This window comes from Haliotis rufescens, unplaced genomic scaffold (assembly GCF_023055435.1).
Source record: "Haliotis rufescens isolate VD_foot unplaced genomic scaffold, xgHalRufe1.0.p SCAF_22, whole genome shotgun sequence".
Classification (NCBI taxonomy): Eukaryota; Metazoa; Mollusca; class Gastropoda; order Lepetellida; family Haliotidae; genus Haliotis; species Haliotis rufescens.
In genome coordinates, this window is record NW_025963913.1 from 2,136,323 (window position 1) to 2,152,261 (window position 15,939).

General features: G+C 42.6%; 1 long non-coding RNA gene across 1 annotated transcript; it reads right to left on the minus strand.

Moving 5' to 3' along the window:
* Positions 1-8,080: 8,080 nt before the first annotated feature.
* Positions 8,081-14,445, minus strand: LOC124148544. The gene is made up of 4 exons (XR_007222682.1): positions 14,321-14,445; positions 9,667-9,866; positions 8,755-9,391; positions 8,081-8,188 (listed from the first exon to the last, which is right to left on the minus strand). It is a non-coding gene; the product is annotated as an uncharacterized LOC124148544 (long non-coding RNA).
* Positions 14,446-15,939: the final 1,494 nt, after the last annotated feature.

Genomic DNA, 15,939 nt, shown 5'->3' on the forward strand with positions numbered 1-15,939 from the left:
CCAAAGGTAGAAGGGTAAAGTACCCGGAACCTAAGGTTACAGGTACTGAGACTGTGGCAACTGAAGCGGGTGGCTACTGAGGCCGATGGCAACTGAAGGAGGTGACAACTTATGTGGTGGCAACTGAGGCGGTGGTAACCGAGACTGTGGCAACTGAGGTGGTGGCATGTTGCAACTGAGAGTGGCGGCAACTGGTAGCAACTGAGGCAGGTTATTTGTGGCAACTAAGGCAGGTTACTTGTGACAACAGAGGCTTGTGGCTGGCTGCAGCTCAGGTTGGCTGCAACTGAGGCTGCTGGCAACTGGGGATGGCAGCTGGTAGCAACTGAGACAGGTGGGAACAGACTCACTCCGCCATTGAAATGACAATGTGGAGGAGACCTGGATCATTCAGGTTGTTGTCAGCACCCCTTTATGGGACTCCCTCCACGGTCGAAATATCATGTGGAGGGACCCTGAGGTGATGTCAAGTCATCAACACACCTTCATGGAACTCCCTCCACCGTCGAAATTACAATGTGGAGGGACCCTGATGTGTTGATGACTTGAATGTAAATAAAAGCGACAAAATCAATTCCATAATCATAAGAAATCTCTACTAAAAGAAGGGTCCATTCCATATTTCGGACCATATCAAAAGCATGTGTTTATGAATCACTAAATACATACAATCAATTCTGCTTTTGATAAAGATTTTGTATGATTATGAAAAGGTTTTTGTGGCTTTTATTTACATACAGACCATGTTGTAGCGAAACAAAAATCGATACAGATTTCACTATGGATCGGATGTGTGAAATTTCTTCGTTGTCAACTGGTTGGTTGCAACAGAGGCTAGGGGCAACTGAGGCAGGCAACTTGTGGCAACTGAGACTCAGGCAGGTGGCAACTGAGGCCGGTGATAACTGAGGCTGGCGGGAACTGATGCTGGTGGCAACTGATGCTGGTGGCAACTGAGGCCGGTGATAACTGAGGGAGGTGACAACTTATGTGGTGGCAACTGAGGCCGGTGGCAACTGAGGGAGGTGACAACTGAAGGAGATGACAACTGAGGGAGGTGACAACTTATGTGGTGGCAACTGAGGCCGGTGATAACTGAGGGAGATGACAACTTATGTGGTGGCAACTGAGGCCGGTGGCAACTGAGGGAGGTGACAACTGAAGGAGATGACAACTGAGGGAGGTGACAACTTATGTGGTGGCAACTGAGGCCGGTGGCAACTGAGGGAGGTGACAACTGAAGGAGGTGACAACTGTGTGAGGTGACAACTGAGGGAGCTGGCAACTGAGGCGGTGCTATATAACCAGGGTATTTTGGAAAAAGGGTTTTTTAATATTTACTTAAAATGTAGTTTACGAAATTGAGCTTTTGGGTAAAATATGGATGCATATGAGAGAAGTGACCGTACAGGGTGAGGGCATAACCCCCAGGGCAAATGATTATTGATTTTGCTTCTCTTAAGTGATAGAGATAACTTTTCATTAATCTGAGGAAATTAGTAGAATACGGTCTTGTAGTATAAGGGTCAGAAGGGAAATGAATGGATGGGACAAAAGTTGGTAAGTCCTGATGTGATCAAATGTTTCTGCATGCTACTACGTGACTGGAATGTCTAAATAACAAGCTTCATTTGAATCACAATCTTTTCGGCGCCTTCCAGTCTGACAGAGTATTGGGTTTACATCTAGGGTTGTTTTGAGTTGTGGGTATGTTCAGTTGACCAATGACTTGACCATTAATTTAGGAAATTAGTTGAGTGTTTGGTTAGAAGAACTTGATGGAAAGACTGATTGAAATGGGAATTGGGGGTTCATAGAGAAGTGAGCGTTATGACTCATTTCTCATGATGTCAAATATGATTTTGGTGGGAGGAGTTAAAATTATCATCGATAGTATTTTGTTAGTTTTCCGAGAGTGGTGCGGGGAGTCGGGAGCATACAGCTGAACAGAAAGGTTCACTGTGGTTTTGGGATCCCGAGTCAGAACTGAAATAGAGTTAAAGGTTCATCAGAAAAACCATCAGGCCTTTTAAAGCATCATCTAGGTATGTGTTGTATTTATATCAGGCAACAACAAGAACTTATCTGAGGACCATGTGTGCATATTTATGATTAATTCTATCATAAATAAAAAGGACTGGAGCAAACCATCTGACTTGTGATTTTGAGAGAGCTACATCATCCCTAGAACCAAGGAGTAGTTGATAAGGACAAGTGACCAAAGGTAGAAGGGTAAAGTACCCGGAACCTAAGGTTACAGGTACTGAGACTGTGGCAACTGAAGCGGGTGGCTACTGAGGCCGATGGCAACTGAAGGAGGTGACAACTTATGTGGTGGCAACTGAGGCGGTGGTAACCGAGACTGTGGCAACTGAGGTGGTGGCATGTTGCAACTGAGAGTGGCGGCAACTGGTAGCAACTGAGGCAGGTTATTTGTGGCAACTAAGGCAGGTTACTTGTGACAACAGAGGCTTGTGGCTGGCTGCAGCTCAGGTTGGCTGCAACTGAGGCTGCTGGCAACTGGGGATGGCAGCTGGTAGCAACTGAGACAGGTGGGAACAGACTCACTCCGCCATTGAAATGACAATGTGGAGGAGACCTGGATCATTCAGGTTGTTGTCAGCACCCCTTTATGGGACTCCCTCCACGGTCGAAATATCATGTGGAGGGACCCTGAGGTGATGTCAAGTCATCAACACACCTTCATGGAACTCCCTCCACCGTCGAAATTACAATGTGGAGGGACCCTGATGTGTTGATGACTTGAATGTAAATAAAAGCGACAAAATCAATTCCATAATCATAAGAAATCTCTACTAAAAGAAGAGTCCATTCCATATTTCGGACCATATCAAAAGCATGTGTTTATGAATCACTAAATACATACAATCAATTCTGCTTTTGATAAAGATTTTGTATGATTATGAAAAGGTTTTTGTGGCTTTCATTTACATACAGACCATGTTGTAGCGAAACAAAAATCGATACAGATTTAAAACAACCAATTCCACTATGGATCGGATGTGTGAAATTTCTTCGTTGTCAACAGGTTGGTTGCAACAGAGGCTAGGGGCAACTGAGGCAGGCAACTTGTGGCAACTGAGACTCAGGCAGGTGGCAACTCAGGCCAGTGGCAACTGAGGCCGGTGATAACTGAGGCTGGCGGGAACTGATGCTGGTGGCAACTGAGGCGGGTGGCAACTGAAGGAGATGACAACTGAGGGAGGTGACAACTTATGTGGTGGCAACTGAGGCCGGTGGCAACCGAGACTGTGGCAACTGAAGCGGGTGGCAACTGAGGCCGGTGGCAGGTTGACAAGAAGAAATTTCACACGTCCGATCCATAGAAGAATTGGTTGTTTTAAATCTTGGGATGGCAGCTGGTAGCAACTGAGACAGGTGGGAACAGACTCACTCCGCCATTGAAATGACAATGTGGAGGAGACCTGGATCATTCAGGTTGTTGTCAGCACCCCTTTATGGGACTCCCTCCACGGTCGAAATATCATGTGGATGGACCCTGAGGTGATGTCAAGTCATCAACACACCTTCATGGAACTCCCTCCACCGTCGAAATTACAATGTGGAGGGACCCTGATGTGTTGATGACTTGAATGTAAATAAAAGCGACAAAATCAATTCCATAATCATAAGAAATCTCTACTAAAAGAAGAGTCCATTTCATATTTCGGACCATATCAAAAGCATGTGTTTATGAATCACTAAATACATACAATCAATTCTGCTTTTGATAAAGACTTTGTGTGATTATGAAAAGGTTTTTGTGGCTTTCATTTACATACAGACCAGGTTGTAGCGAAACGAAAACAAAACAACCAATTCCACTATGGATCAGATGTGTGAATTTTCATTGTCGCCAACTTGTTGGTTGCAATAGAGGCTGGGGGCAACTGAGGCAGGCAACTTGTGGCAACTGAGACTCAGGCAGGTGGCAACTCAGGCCAGTGGCAACTGAGGCCGGTGATAACTGAGGCTGGCGGGAACTGATGCTGGTGGCAACTGAGGCGGGTGGCAACTGAAGGAGATGACAACTGAGGGAGGTGACAACTTATGTGGTGGCAACTGAGGCCGGTGGCAACCGAGACTGTGGCAACTGAAGCGGTTGGCAACTGAGGCCGGTGGCAGGTTGACAAGAAGAAATTTCACACGTCTGATCCATAGAAGAATTGGTTGTTTTAAATCTTGGGATGGCAGCTGGTAGCAACTGAGACAGGTGGGAACAGACTCACTCCGCCATTGAAATGACAATGTGGAGGAGACCTGGATCATTCAGGTTGTTGTCAGCACCCCTTTATGGGACTCCCTCCACGGTCGAAATATCATGTGGAGGGACCCTGAGGTGATGTCAAGTCATCAACACACCTTCATGGAACTCCCTCCACCGTCGAAATTACAATGTGGAGGGACCCTGATGTGTTGATGACTTGAATGTAAATAAAAGCGACAAAATCAATTCCATAATCATAAGAAATCTCTACTAAAAGAAGAGTCCATTTCATATTTCGGACCATATCAAAAGCATGTGTTTATGAATCACTAAATACATACAATCAATTCTGCTTTTGATAAAGACTTTGTGTGATTATGAAAAGGTTTTTGTGGCTTTCATTTACATACAGACCAGGTTGTAGCGAAACGAAAACAAAACAACCAATTCCACTATGGATCAGATGTGTGAATTTTCATTGTCGCCAACTTGTTGGTTGCAATAGAGGCTGGGGGCAACTGAGGCAGGCAACTTGTGGCAACTGAGACTCAGGCAGGTGGCAACTCAGGCCAGTGGCAACTGAGGCCGGTGATAACTGAGGCTGGCGGGAACTGATGCTGGTGGCAACTGAGGCGGGTGGCAACTGAAGGAGATGACAACTGAGGGAGGTGACAACTTATGTGGTGGCAACTGAGGCCGGTGGCAACCGAGACTGTGGCAACTGAAGCGGGTGGCAACTGAGGCCGGTGGCAGGTTGACAAGAAGAAATTTCACACGTCCGATCCATAGAAGAATTGGTTGTTTTAAATCTTGGGATGGCAGCTGGTAGCAACTGAGACAGGTGGGAACAGACTCACTCCGCCATTGAAATGACAATGTGGAGGAGACCTGGATCATTCAGGTTGTTGTCAGCACCCCTTTATGGAACTCCCTCCACCGTCGAAATTACAATGTGGAGGGACCCTGATGTGTTGATGACTTGAATGTAAATAAAAGCGACAAAATCAATTCCATAATCATAAGAAATCTCTACTAAAAGAAGAGTCCATTTCATATTTCGGACCATATCAAAAGCATGTGTTTATGAATCACTAAATACATACAATCAATTCTGCTTTTGATAAAGACTTTGTGTGATTATGAAAAGGTTTTTGTGGCTTTCATTTACATACAGACCAGGTTGTAGCGAAACGAAAACAAAACAACCAATTCCACTATGGATCAGATGTGTGAATTTTCATTGTCGCCAACTTGTTGGTTGCAATAGAGGCTGGCTGCAACTAAGGCTGGCAGCTGAGGTGGTGGCAACTGAGGCAAGTGGCAGCTGAGGTGGTGGCAACTGAGGCAAGTGGCAGCTGAGGTGGTGGCAACTGAGGCAAGTGGCAGCTGAGTCCGGTGGCAACTGAGGCCGGTGGCAACTGAGTCCGATGGCAACTGAGGCCGGTGGCAACTGAGGCAGCAACTGAAGCAGGTGGCAACTGAGCTACAGAGCTACAGAGCTACAGATGAGCTGTGTATTTACGTAAAATACCCCCCATAACTATTCAAAACCAAATTAGTTTCAAGTAACTTGCAAAAAGCAAAAAAAACGCATGCCCAATAAAGCGAATTTTTCGAAACACAATTACGAGCTTATTTACTTTCTGAGTCAAGCCTATACTTAGAACTGTTACATACATCTAAAATATTATATTATTTTTTTCAAATCTTAAAATGCTTACTCATTTTGGTAAAAAAACAAATACAATATTGGTTACCCAATAAAAAATGTAATAACCCAATTAAAATAGAAACCTTCGAGTAAAACCACAATTGCTCAAAAAGTTATCGGGAGCTCTGCCACTGACAAATTAGTAGCAGGGTAGAGATGATGAGACAATTGTTGAAAATCCCACAAATCCCAGCCACGTGATGTGTAGCAAGAGATGCACCTACTTTTCAAAAGGTACAATATATCCAACAATTCATCAGTATGAACATCAAAGCCATTGAATATGTAACCCACAATATCAGTCTGTAAACACAGATACACAGAAAAAAGTAAAAGCCTAAAATTTATTGTATTATGTCCATTTTTGTCTTGCACTACAACAAGCTGAATATGGCTGTCCAATTGGGTGGGAAATGCTAGCGCCACCAAACTCATGACGTGGATCAAATAGAGTAACTTCCCCTAGCAATGACCAGTTCAAGCTCCTTCCCAGCGCGTGACACCTTCGTTACACTCTCGGTAACATCGCTGCCGTCAGTGTGGGCACGGGCATTACAAGAATCTTGAAATTTGCCCTCTAACCCATTGTGTAATGTTTATACTTTTGTTTATGTCTTTGGGAATATCATATTTCATTTTGAAAAGGTTTACAACTGACCATGTTTTCCAGATGAATATACTTTGTTGTTTTGATAATCAGATTGGTTCGAGATTGCAGACTAATGGAAAATCAACCAACTTCTCCCTTGCATTCTTACTATATCAATAACACGATAGTTTTAATGAAACAGAAATTCAAATTGACAAACGAAGAAAGTAATTTAGCAGCGATAAGTGTATTCGGCGTCACAACAGTCGTTACTTGTTTGTAAACATAACTGTTATTAGGTTGCGAGTTCAACTCCAAACATGGTTGTGGCCACCTATTCACAGTGGGGAGTTTTGACTGGGGGCAGCGATAGTATAGAGAGTTCCGCGAAAGTACTATTGCTGTGAGGAGCTTGTGACCAGTTAACAGGTTGTGTGAAGTTGGAAGCACAGTTCTAATGTGCATCTTCCTTTCGGGTGCTTATATCAAAGGGGACCAGCACCCAAACGTCAAAACAAACCTGTGAATTATCACATTGTTAAAAAATAGCATGGTTTAATCATTCGCAAAGTATTCATCAAATGGATACAAACTAGAACTAGATCAGTAAATTTATATTTTCACTTGTCATGGCATTTGCTTAACATACACTTTTAACCTCCTGACAGCTAAATGGATAGAACTCTGATGTTAAATATAAATATCTGAGGTTTTCTTTTGACACCTTTTTTTCATAATGCCATGATTTTCTTGGAACGGATTTCCTCACTAACAAATAAGCTTTTTATAATGCCAACCTGGTTTAAATACTAATTCCAATGGGTTTTTTTCCGGAACATATGTCCTAATTCCCTATCTGTAATGCCAAGTGTTGGAAGTAACGTTCATCAATATGTATCATATTCGTTCTTCTCTTAGGTGCATTGATCTCAGATGTGTTCACAGTTAACCTGTTTTAATCTTTGTTAACAAAATACAGCTAAAATGACTGGAGCTTTCTTTGCTAATTGCTTCAATTTCTTTGACAAGAAGTGACTGGCATGTTGTTATTGTTAGACAATGCCCAAAGCCACATTATCTCTGAGGACGTGCCAAATGTCAACATCCATTGTCTCCTACCTACAACAACAAATCACCTTCAAGTCGCATTGACGCCAGCTCCAGCTCAGTCACTTGATAGATTCTATTGACAAGAAAGTGTCCCCATGATCCTCCTGAGATGTGTTTGATGTTGATGAAAATGACATCAGCATTCTATCAACAATTTCGTCAAAACGGTACAGTGAAATAGCAAATTATTAATTACACTATATCATACTCATGTGCAGTGTATAACATGGATTCAAGTCGGCTGGAACTAAATGCCTTATTCATATGAGAAATCATAGAGCCATACATCGCTGCTCGCATCTATATTTACAATGTTGACATTATTATTTGTCTAAGGCTATAGGTGCAATATAGTGGCATCTCTAGATGTTTCCAGTCTTCATTGTGCATATAAAGTAACCAGCTAACTACAGCGACCGAGCGTTCATATACTCACCATGGACTAGAGATGAGACAGGTGTGGTAGATGGGTGTGGTAGACGGGTGTGGCAGACAGGTGAGGCAGGTCGGTGTGGTAGACGGGTGCAGTCTACAGCTGAGGCGAGACCACCTGTGCACGTCCAGATGTGATCAGATGTCATTTCATACACACCAGGAACAAATATTTTGGAATTGAATTGATCACAGGGCTGTTCCATAAAGGGAAAGAAAGGCTGGGAGTCCTGAATGTCTGGAACCGCCTCCGTGGTCTAATGGTAGAGCGTCCGCCCGGAGAGCGGAAGGTCCGGGGTTCGATCCCCGGCCGCGTCATACCAAAAGACGTTAAAAGATGGTACTAGTTGTTACCCTGTCTGGCGCTCGGCATTAAGGGGCTAAAACAAGGACTGGTCGGCTCGGAGTCAGTATACTGTGTCTGAATGGGGTATTCATGTTAAACTGCGGCATCTCAGTGAGCTAGCACTATAAATCGGCATCAGTCCGGACTAGTACAAGCAGCCACACAAACACACACACGTACATGTACGTCGCTATATAAGTGCAATATTCTTGGACACGACGTTAAACCCCATTTCACCTCACCTCACCTGAATGTCTGGAGAAAGTTGTTTGGAACAGTCTGTCATAAGTGAACCTCATACTTTCAAAACCATCAAATAAGTGCAGTATGAAACTCACCTTGTCACTTAGCTCTGTTCAACATCCATCCTAGTGGTAGACTGATACTGCCAACATCCTACCACAGCACCGTACATGATGAGGAATATCCACCTTTAACTCCGAGTATCAAGAATACTAACTGAAATATTTTGTTGAGTGTAACCAACCAAATGTAATGGTGATACTTCTTCAGACATACTAGTGAGATCTGACACTCAACGAGAAAGGATTTCCTGTTTCAAAGTCATTCAAACAATTCCCTGACAAAAGACACTCTCCAAAAACTACCTGATAAGATGCTTTTGAATACAACCGGATCATCGTTCAACTAGAAGGTGTTAGTGGGTGTTTCAAGTCGGAGTATGAGCCATGAAACATAAAACACCCATCAACACCTCAGAGCTGCCGAGTCATCAGGAGGTACACATGGACACCATCAGAGACTTGGAAGTGGACGATCGTCACACCCAAAACAAGATCCTGATAACACCAGCATGCAAAGTTGTAATCTTTGTATCATGCTGAGTATGAGTTGATTTCAGAACCACTTTGTATATCTCAGTGATAGGATACATGGCTATGGAGTATAACAGAGGGTGTCAATTCCTGCACATGAGGCGGTGTAATTGGCAGGTGTTGGAGAAGGTAGCCACACCTGAGGAAGAAACAATATTTTGTTAATTTCAATGACTTATAAACAAACACAACGATCAATGCACATGTGTAAGGCCCTTTTTGAAGTTGTTGATAGTCGACGAAACGAGTTTCGGGAATGCATGCACCAGTATGACAGCTGTTAAAGTGAGATATAGAGCAGAAATGAAATCTTGATTCCATATGACGGGGAACATGTTTGCCCTAAACAAATAATTCTTATAATATAAATGATTTGTTTATCTTCAGTTTTATTTACTGCATCTGGACAGGTACCAGGTTGATGTGGACGCTGACGGTGAAGGAGGAATTTCAGTTTCACTACTTGACTACTGATGGTGAGACCAATGGAAGCTGGAGGCTGAGGCTGAGGCTAGTTGAAACTGAGGATGGATGGCAACTGAGGCTGGTGAGTGAGGCTGGTGACATATTGCTGCTTTTTCAGATGAATGCGACCTGGTCCCTCGTTATGACACCTGAAGTAAGAAGATATTCATTAACACACGTAGAACCAGGGAGGAAACATCTATTCCTTGACCAACATATACACTTATCTACTTCAAGAATCTACCAACAACAACTTCGGAAACATATTAATCTTGTCTGTAAATCTTAAAAATGTCATAACTTAAAGCAAAAATACAAACGACTGCTTGATAATTAAGGGCATATTTCAGCACATTTTAAATAAAAAAGCTCTTCAATGAATTACCGTATTACACTCGTGCTTAGAGTTTACTATTTGTTAGGCTTTCAAATCTTGCAAAATCCACAGATTCACTGTTCCCAGCAGTATATATCATCAACAGGTTAATACCGGTAGTTTGAAAATGTCTATATTGAGAAATATACTCTTCAAACACAAATCTAATATCAAATCGAACCTTTTCTTTCGAGGAAAATCCATGTTAGACCGTTTCCATGTATTTTGCTTGTGACCAGAGAGTGAGTGAGTTGGGTTTAACGCTGCTTTTAACAGTATTCCAGTTATATCATGGCGTGTCAGCTTAATGTGGGAGCCTGAAGTGATGCAGGTCTCAGACCTTTACCACTTCGGTGACACCCACGAGCACTGGCATGGTGCTGACAAACCTAGAAACATAATCGGGGCGAACCGGGATTCGAACCTAAGGGACGCAACTCTGCACAGCGAATCACGGCGCCTTAGACGACTGGGCCACACATGCCCCTTGTGACCAGAGAACTTCTGGAACACTGTAAACTATGTGGAGTGAGTGAGTTTGCTTCAGTGTCAAACAGTATTTAAATTAATTCATGATAAAATATGTCAAGGCATTTTCTTTGTGGACATAGAACAGCTTGATGCTGGAGGAAAGCCAGCTGTGATGCAGGTCTCAGACTATACCACTTTGGTGAGCAAAGGGTATGGCGCTGATAAATCTAGAAAGATGATCGGGACGTACCAGAATTCGAACACAAGCTCAAAGGTATCTGGGACGTCTGAAGGTGGCAGAGTTACCATTGCGTGTATGCTGTGAAGGAGTGAATGCTGCAGAATGCCGCAGTTAGCCATATTACAGCTAATATTTGACTGACAACCACACAATGGTCGATAGGATGTTAGAATGATCAATGCGGGCACATTCACACATGGTGACTGGTTCGTATTTTACTCAACAACTAGAATAAGGTACAGGGTTAAATATTTTGCCATGGGTCACTGAGATCATATATGAGAGGGTAATACCCCCATTCCACTAGGCGGAGATCCACGGTGATCTACGCGATCTGAAGGAGCGCCATAGATCGCCATATAATGAGGCGGTATAGGGGTACTTATGATCCAATTTCGATCAGATAGAGATGCTGCCTTCTTACAAGTGATTTACAATCTCGTGAACCATGCCATCGTGAACCAGCAGATTGCTATTCTGGCCCAGCAGCCTTGAAGAAGAAGGAGAAGGAAGGCTTTTTGGGTGAGACATTGGAGCGCCACAGAGCGCCACAGGGTGGCGCTCCAAATCGTGAACCAAACAGTGAAGCACAATCAGAGCGCCATGGAGCGCCATCGGAGCGCCATCGGAGCGCAAATGCATCTCCGAGGAGCGCCATGAAGCGCTGAAGATCGGTAGGCCAGCTTTTGTGGCGATCGGCAGCGCTCTATGGTGATCCGATAGCGCTCCGATTGCGACCTTGGCGATCAAGTAGCGCTCCGATGGCGATCTAGACATTCAATTGGCGATCTGATGGCGCTCTGGGCGGAGCGCCATGGATCTTTGTGCAGGGGAGTCAACCGGCGGCGACCTTGGCGATCATGGAGATCAGTTAGCAATCTGTTAGCGATTCGTTAGCGCTTTTGGTGATCTTGGCGCTCTATATGGCGCTCTCACGGAGCGCCGCAGAGCGCCGCCTAGTGGAATGGGGGTATAAGTGGCTAAAACGTTGGTTTGTCACACAAAGACCCGGGTTTGATTCCCCACATGGGTACAATGAGTGAATTCGAGCCTATATTCCAGTGTCCACCGCCATATTATTGATTCGAAACAGCTGCCAGAAGTTAGTGAACAGCAAATTTACTATCCTGCCTATATTAACAATATATCCACGTTGTTCCTTTTGTGGAGAGTGAGCGAGTTGGGCCAAATATGTCCGAGTATATCAGTACAACATCCTAGTCTAGATTTAGATGTTGCAATCTTAAACGTGCTGTTGTAACGGGTAGATATGAAAATATCATTTATAATGAGTGAGGTGAGGTGAAATGGGGTTTAACGTAGCATTCAAGATTATTGCATTTATATAGCGACGTGCATGCATGTGTGTGTGTGTGTTTGGCTGCTTGTACTAGTCTGGACTGATGCTGATTTTACAGTGCTAGTTCACTGAGAAACCATGCCCCAGTTTAACACCACTCAAGACAGTACACTGACTGAGCCGACCTTGTTTCATCCCCTCAGAGCTCCTGATAAGCTTTTGGTGTTGTGGGTATTTTACCCATGCATTTTAAAATCATTGTGTATCAGTAATTCTATTTTGGTATTCAAATTTCTGTTACCCACTAGTTTTTACACATGTGGGTATTAAAGTTAAATATTTAAAAACACTATTCATCTAGTCCCTGCAATCTGGTTTCGTGTGGGTTCGAGAGCTTTATAAGGACTCAAAAATACCACGATACTTCCACAAGAAAGTGTGATTACAAATGATCATGATGTAACTGTCATTGTGGAGTTTGGCAAGGTTGACGGAACGCCCGTTTATAATTTCAAAATAAGTTGCTGATTTGTTAATCGAATACGCAGGGTTACTTCAAAATATTTTGATGATACCAACAAGTTTTATTTTTGTAGTGTATCTGTAATGTTCGTTGCGTATTCGCTCGGATTTTATTTTACTGCATATTCCTGCATTTCTGATGCATATTTTATGCAGTTACGCAGCTTATCTGGAGCTCTGATCCCCTTAATGCCAAACGCCAGCCATGGAAACAACAAATACCATCTTTTAACATCTTTTGGTATGTCGCAGCAAGGGATGGAGAACCAGACCTTCTGCTCATCTCGCAGATGCTCTACCACTAGACCACGGAGGTGGTCCTCATTTACAATGAAAGATGTGCTATGTCATGCAAGCTTTAAAGCTATTTTGCTGTTGCACATCTTCTGTGAGGAACAAGTTCAACAAAATATTTTAGAGGTAAAAGTATTAATTGAATGATATTTACTGTCATTCAGAGTAAGAGCACTGATATTACAAGAAGAGTCTGTACAGTAAACTACGGTTATAATGAACTCAAAGGGACCACAAAGATTAGTTTGTTATAACCGCAGTTTGTTTAAAAGCATTGATACAGCATATACACAGCCAATGGACGAGAACAAAAAGCACTTTGTTATATCCGTTAGTTCGTTATAAGCGTGTTCGTTATAACATAGTTTACTGTATTTCTTTACCCAATTGTAAATCTGACATAAAATGGTCATGCATGATCATGCGTTTGTATGTATTCTGGGACGAAGGATTTTGTCCTGTAAAATTGTCGACAGCGCTGCATGTGACTGAAATACATCAAACCACAGGTAGGTAGATCGGTAGTTACTCGATATTTCAACAGCAACAGTTAATTAAACTTTATATCTTGTTTCAACAGGCCAAAGACATTTTTCTCTAGCATATCCAATGAGGTCAACTGACAAGATTGTATTTGAGAATGAGTGTGTGAGTTGGTGTTAACGCAGCTTTGAACAGTATTCCACTTATATCACGGCATGTCAGCTTAGTGTGGGAGGAAAGCCTGAAGTGATGCAGGTTTCGTTGGGTGAAAATCACAAGCATTGCACTGAGAAACCTAGAAACATGGCAAAACTTGTTCCATAAAAGGGATAACTCATGAATATTAATGACCCCATGACCTAGTTTTGCGATGTTTGTACAAGTGAGTTCTGCTGTAGTTTCTACACATTTGTATATTAAAAGTCACAATACTCATTTTAAATAGACAAAATAGTAGTTTGTGATTTAGATTTTTGACGTAGTACATATTCTCTACAACAAGTACGTTTAGTTTCGAATGTGGGCCCACCTCAAACCTTCGATTAGGCAAGCAGAGATAGCTTCTCAAACCACCGATAATGAGGTTTTGCCAGAAACATAATCATTGAGAACCGGGATTCGAACACTCGCTTATAGGTTTCTGGCGTGCCAAAGACACTCTACACAGCGAATTGCGGGGCCTTGGACGACAGGGCCACCTACGTCCTCGTATGTGACAATGGAGCAGCCTAACGTACTATTGTCCGATTATTTCATGAACTGATGACAGCGCATTAGGAGTGACTATAGTAGTTGCATCAAGGCTAAATGCAAGTCAGTACTGGACAAACCAGTACTTCTACAATTGTTGAGGACGGAAGTCTGTATTAACATGAAATCTCAATAAATAACAAACGATTAATATAAAAAATCTCACCGAAGTCCTTTGCGCTTTGTCTAAAATTTGTATCAGATCCTGGTAAGGCTGTAGCTGCTGCTGTTGTAGCTGCCTCTGAGCGAGTCTCTGGTGTTCTGCTGCCATTGTAGGTGCTGCTGCTGTTGCTGCTATTGACAGCCTGCATCTGAGAGAAAAGATATCCATTGGACAAAATAGAATAGAATAACCTTTATAATAAAGAAATAATTGATATATGTGAGTGTTTGTCTGCTTGTTTGTTCGTTTGTTGTTTAATGTCACACTCAGCAACATTACAGCTCTATGATTATAATCGAGTCTGGACCAGACAATCTAGTGAAAGATATACCGAGCATCGATCCACCAAAAGGGGATACAATGACATGCATCAACCAAGTCAGTGAGCCTGACCACCCGTTAGTCACCTCTTATGATAAGCATAGTCGCCTAGTTGACAAGTGTGTGTGCGTGCGTGCATGCGTGCGCCCATGCGTGCTTGCATACATGCGTCTGAATGAAGATTTGATTCGTAGTTTTCTTGTGTGGTGATTATCCTGATATTTCACAAAAGAATAATTATACTTTATTATTATATCAGGTTACGAGTTGATACCCAAAATGAAACAATACGTTAACCCAAAAATCTGTACATCAAAGAATTTAGTGTGAAACCAACAATAGGTAGAAAGTCAACAATTTGCATTACACAATTAACTAGGTTTACAAATCAATACAAATTACTGCACAGCAATGACAATGTCAGTACACAATAGAATGGTATAAAATACAAAATATGATGGCAGCAGTGATAGCAAAAAGCTCAGCGATAATATTCACCTTTCCGCAACAGTGGTCAAGCTTCCGAGATAGGCCAAGGCTGGGAATTCGGGCTGATCAGTGATCTTCACTCAAAGCTGGTTTTGATGTTACGTCCGATGAAACGTGAGATGCGGGAGTGATACGCCCCCTCCGCTTATACAGTCTAACCAGCTCCCAGCACTTTCCACACCAGGCTTGAACAGTCCAGTGTCACTAGAACATCACAAATAATTCCACGTTTCTATAATGCTTGACAGCCATCCCTGCTTTTCTGGAAGTTTACCGATAATTCGAGCATCTTAATATAAGAACTTCCTCATCACTGCTTACATTATAAATAGTACTACATTCCAGACAACTAGTCATTGTCCAAATGCAATAAACTTCTACTGAATCTCAACAGAAACAATGTAATAATTGTCCCCCAAAAGTCTTGAAATCAAAATTATGCTTCAGGCTGTTGATAAAAACACACAAATTTGCATGACACAAATATTACATTGTAGCAAGGCATATTCCTGTTTACATAAATCAGGCTTATGGTCATAAATTTAAAAAAATTATCTAGTTTTGTGGCTGTGGACCTATCGTGAGCAGATCCCCACTCTTGATGTTTTTGTGGATTTGTTGGTTGTTTATCGCCGAACTCAGCAATATTCCAGCAGTATTACAGCAGTTTGTAAATAATCAAATCTGGACAAAACAGTCCTGTGATCGATATCATGAGCAACATCCCATGCCGTCGGAGTACACTGACACGCAGTCAACCAAATCACAGAGCCTGAAGACCAAAACCAATTAAGTCCCCTCTTACGACCATC